The 5,770-nt window shown below is 34.3% G+C and overlaps 1 non-coding gene across 1 annotated transcript; it reads left to right on the forward strand.

The window, feature by feature from the left end:
• Nucleotides 1-384: 384 nt before the first annotated feature.
• Nucleotides 385-491, forward strand: LOC124890918. The gene has a single exon (XR_007049439.1). It is a non-coding gene; the product is annotated as a small nucleolar RNA R71 (small nucleolar RNA).
• The last annotated feature ends 5,279 nt before the right edge of the window (nucleotides 492-5,770 follow it).

Here is a 5,770-nt window from a genome sequence, read left to right on the forward strand (position 1 = left end):
GTGCAAGCATCAGCTATATGCTCACCACTTCCACAAACCTCACACAAAGAATTTGCTTGTTGAACTGCATTCGTTGTAGCTGCTGCTGGTTGAGAAACACCCAACTTTATGCTATTAAGCTGAGTAATCATATGATTTTGCATGGCTGCAATTTGTGCCTGTAGTGCAGTTAACTAATCTACCTCCAACACCCCTGCAACGTTTTTAGGAGTACTCCCTGAGTCTGAATGATAGTCAGGGTTCCCTTGTGAAATCCGATTCAATAGTGTGTACAATTCTTCATATATCTTCTTAAGAGCCTGTCCACCTGCTGCTGAATCCAAGAGAATCTTTATGTTTGACTCCAATCCTTCTATGAAAGTATGCACAAGAACATCATTAGATTGATGATGGTGAGGGCAATTTCAGATCATAACCTTAAATCTCTCCCAAGCTTGGTAGAGATTCTCTCTATCCTTTTGTCTAAAACTCAAGATTTCATGCCTCAAGTGTGTCGTCTTCCCATATGGAAAGAATTGAATAAGAAACTTTTGAGCTAGATCTTCCCATGTAGTGATGGATAGTGGTGGTTCAACATGTAATCACCTTTTTACTTCCTCCATTAGAGAGAAGGGGAAGAGTGTCAACCTGACATAATCAGAATTCACCCCTTCAGGAATGTATGTATCGCTGATTTCCAAGAAGGTCTATGTATGCTGTTATAGATCTTTGTGTGAAAGGCCATGAAATTGCCCCACTGAATTCAGCAATTGCACTATATTCTGCTTCAATTCAAATTGACCTCCTAGTTTAGGCTTTAGAATACTACTCGTCACATTGTTCATGAGTGGGATTGCCACCTCACGAACAGGTCTAGTAGCTTGTTGAGTAGGAGCAACTGGAATAACAGGAATGACAGGAGGTGGAACATTCCCAGCATTTGGATCAACTGGTTTATTTCTTTGTTCAGCCCTTCTTCACCTTTGTTGAAGATTTGCTTTGGTTTTGAAAAAGACTCTACTAGTTCTTTGTCACTCGCCAGTCCTAGATTCAGCTAAACCTTCAAAAATTCAGCCTCTAATATCAAGTTGTTAATACCTAAACTTAATATCAAAAACCAAAAATTTAGCAATTTACTAATTGTATTAGATCCCCGGCAACAACGCAAGAAACTTATTGCGACTCAGACTCACACGCAAGTGCACGTGATCATTCAAGTAATATAGTGATTTAGACAATCAGATATCATTCCCACGAGGACTAAACAAGTAGAATTTTAACCAACTTTTAGTTTCAGACAATGAGTATTAGGTGTTGTATAGTATCAAGATGATTTTGAATTTGAGAATAAAAATGTGAATTAATAAACAAGAAATAAAATTTTATGACCAGAGCAAAGCAAGCAGCGGTTGTAAACAGTTATGATAAGAATTATAGGCTTGAGGCTTTTTTATCAATCATACAAATCTCCATTCTTATAGTAGTCCAATTGGTTATCAAGTTTTTGTTTCTCAAGGTTTAGACAACGATCTTGATCTCCCATCTTAAAATCTTTTATCTATTGAATATTTCAGCTACAACTCTCACAGAGATACAACAATTCTTCTAGATTTATTAAGTAATTTTCTTGCAATTGAACCAAACAAGGCTTATAGGTATATCCCTATCCTAGATGCTAATTCAAATCCCTTATTTTATAAAAGGATAATAACCTTGCTCCTTAATTTCCTCATTCTAATCTATTATTCTCCTCCCGGATTCACATAGAAATATAAATTTATTTCTAATGGTTGTCATGCATTAAAATAGTAAGCTCAAGAAATTAAGAACAACCCAAGTGATAACCCAAAATGAAATTGCTATAAAGAATATCAAAGAGTAATCATGTTCTTGACCTTATCCCTAGAACAAGGGTATTTAGCTGCTCATGTTTGAATTAAGCATAAAAACAAGTAATTAATCATAACCAAAGTTAGTGTTGAAGTAAAGAAGTTCAAAAGAAATAATAAAAACCATAAAAGAAGAATTCTTTGTTTTTCCACCACTGCAATGCTTGCCAAAAAGTCTTTGGAATTGTGCTCATGTGTTCCTTTTATACTTGGGAAAATTTTACCAGATCTGAAGCCATGACGCAATGCATCACTAATTGCGTTGATCCAACCAACGTATCGCATCAACATCGTATTGCCACACTGGAAGTCATCTTTAAAAATAAAACTAAGTCAAAATCTTCACCACTCAACGCGATGCGTTGAGATCACATTGTGTCACTGGAATTTGCTCCTCAAAATTTTTTTAAGTGTCAAAGTAATCAGCATCGACGCGACACATTGACATCGCGTTGATGCATTAGAACTTGTTTTTCAAATTTTTTCTAAGGCAAAAATCTTACCAGTCGATGCGACGCGTTGAGATCGCATCGTGTCACTGAAATTTTACTCCAATTCCTTTCTTTCACCTCGTCAATCCTCAGTTCCTTTCTTTTCTCTTTACTCCCATGCATCCCTATATATTTTTTTACTTTAATCTATATGATCTTTCATCTCTTCATTATGCGCATCTCATTTTCTTCCAAATCTATGGGAAATTAATCTTGTATTTCTAATCATATCAGTTAGCCATGAAACTCAATTTAACTCACACTTCAATATAATTAGCACACTTTTTGTTCCCAAAATAAGTCTAAATATGGGTAAATAGCGGTGTTTGAACTTATAAATACACCTAAGATCACTAACTCTAGACTCCACCTACTTTTAATAACTCTACTACAAGCCTACCTTGACAACTCTGCCAAGAACTCACCTTGATATTGATTAACTCGAATGAATATTAACTCAGGTAACCCTACCAAGGATCTCTCAAGAAAAACAAGAAAAATGTTACTCTTACAACATGAGTCATTCAATTACACACCAAGACTCAACTCAAGAACACATACTCTCTCATCACATAAAGGTTTGGGACCTTAGAAATATTTGAGTTTTTGCCAATTTCTCTTTAGAATAATCAGATTGCAAAAACTACTCAAAGAAGAAGCATTCTTTACCTTTTATAGTGGAAAATTGATTAGGGTAGAAATTTTATTAGGCCAAGTTTCCTAATTGGTAAACATCTCACTTGTGCAGTTTGTTACACTAGATGAAAAACTATGCAGGCTATGTGACAGCTATATATTTCCATGAAGACCAAGGGAAATGGTCCCTTGTTGTCACCTAATCCTCATCAAAACAAGATATGGCAGATAATCTATCTTCTAAAGTATGAGTTGAAGTAAATTGTCTCACCATGTTCAAGCCTAAATTAAAGTCACAAGGTACTACACATAACAACATAATACTTGTCTAAACCATAGATTCAATATCCTATGGGTTTAGGGATCTAATACTCCTTACCACTTCAATAACTAACTTCAAACTCTTACTAGGAATTCACTAGGGCACAATGCATTTGTCTACTTATTTATCAACTTAACATTCAAGCTTATCAATATAACCACATATGAACTTCTAGGAAACCAACACACCTAAGAATTTTCCCATATTCTCTAATATCTCTATCAATAATAACTTTCATCCACTATCCCCAAGAAGAAACTCCTAGAATTATCAACTAACTATGACATATACCAAAAGATTTTCCTTAATCTTTCTTCATACTTATAGCCTTAGATAAAGCAAGCATACATTGATCTTTACCAAGAAGAAACATTTACTCTCTCCTATCTAAATAATTTTTCATCACCACAATCATTTCATTTGGGAAGGTCAATGAATGGTTAGAACATGAGGACCTAAAGCATGAAAGAAGACTACACATAACTTTGACACTTAACCAAGGCCTGAAGAATAGGGTATCAATGACATGAATTCATTAAAAAGATCTAAAATGAGGATATACATGACATAATATGTATTTTCATTGGTCATTAAGGGTGCCCCATGAGTTATGGGAACTGACTATACTGTAAAGCATGAGTACATGAGTCGCGAGCTGCATGACCTGAGTTTGGAGTTCATAAATTCATGGAATATTATTTGTACTTTTAAGTGAATTGGAACTCTTTATACTAGGAACTGGGGGCATAATTAATTCTATGAAAAGTACAAGAATATGAGCTAAAATCATAAAACTGACATGTAAGTCAAGAGTAGATGTCGTGATGACTGAAGTAAAAAATTTTGTACAAAAATAAGAATGGGTCGGGCATCTTCCTCCCCTAGTTCTTCTTTAAAACTCACTAGCATCACTACTAGAATATGAGAGCCAAACTCAGTTCCTTGTTCTATCATCTCCCCCTTAGATTTAATATATCATTCTAAGTCTGCGGACCCCTTTAATAAACTTTAAACTAAACTGCAACTGTTATACTCCAGAGTACAAGATATAATAACATACATAAATAGTAATCTCACCCTAAAAGACTATATCTTAAAGTTTAAAAGCCACTGCTAGTACTTCTTTTGAGATAGAACTCTTAACTCTCTATAGCCTCAATAACCTCATATAATAACTTAAACACTTGCTAATTTATAATCTTTAGGAGTATCACCATACCTGAGTTCACACCATCTGGAGTTTCACACTCTTCTTTCTATTAGCTCAATCATAAAAAATTCAAACTTAAATTCTAATACTTAATATGGATACCCACAAAACATCACACACACTATACCCACTTATTACTACTGATAGGAATCATGAAACACTAATCCACATAAAATTTATGAACACACTCAACCTTTATAAGCTCCCTATCATTGTGGTCACTGCCTAATCTCTATCCCGACTAAAGTATTAACTTAACTAACTATCTCTTAACTAAGAAATCTCTCTCAAGTTTCTACTAAACAAACTACAGAACATCTTTTTGGAACTGTGACTATAATCTACTAAATTTAGATAAATAAAATCCCCACCTTACTATTGCTAAACTTCTATGATCATACTTTTAACTCTAGATGTTGTCATAGGATTTTGAGAAGGGATATGAGATCACATATGACTATGGCTTGGTGCATGATTTTTTATGAGCATGAATGAAATATTTTAAACTTTGGAACATAGAGGCACTGATGAGATCCCTTTTGAGCCCATATTCAATCCTATAATTATCTATGGGGACTGTCTGAGAAAACTCTTTCTATAGGAATTGAAGATTAACTATTCCTATTTCCCCAAGAATAAGGAAGAGTTGGCATGATTAAAGAAAGACAAGAATTTGTATCACTTTGTTAGAGAACATCTCTAAAGCACGAGCTGAGATATGAAAGAAGGGAAATATTTCATAAGTACCCTGTAGCCTCTCGAAGAAAAGTACAGACGTCTTCATACTATTTTGGAAAATTCTACTAGACATGGCTTCATAGACACCCTAGGATACTTGAACCTTGTTCTCTAATACCAAGTTTGTCATGACCTGAGATTACCCATAGTCATAACACGTGCTTAAAACCATAATTAATCCCAAGCTAACACATACACTTGAATGATACTTGAGAAATTATTTAAATATATATAAACGCTAAATAATTGAGTAGAAGTATGACAAAAATGAGATAAAATTTTTCAATACATAACTAATAAAAGTGTACAACACTAGAATCTAAGAGAAAGAGGAACTTAAATTACAAATACTGACTCTGACTGACCATCTATGAAGCCTCTACTATACTGACTAATCTAGTCGGGACATGACCCCTCAACTATCCCTAATCAATACATAAGAATTATGAAAATAAAGTATAGGAACTACAAATTACTTAAGTCCTCAAAATAAGAGAACCAATCA

This window comes from Capsicum annuum, unplaced genomic scaffold (genome assembly GCF_002878395.1).
Source record: "Capsicum annuum cultivar UCD-10X-F1 unplaced genomic scaffold, UCD10Xv1.1 ctg2683, whole genome shotgun sequence".
NCBI lineage: Eukaryota > Viridiplantae > Streptophyta > Magnoliopsida > Solanales > Solanaceae > Capsicum > Capsicum annuum.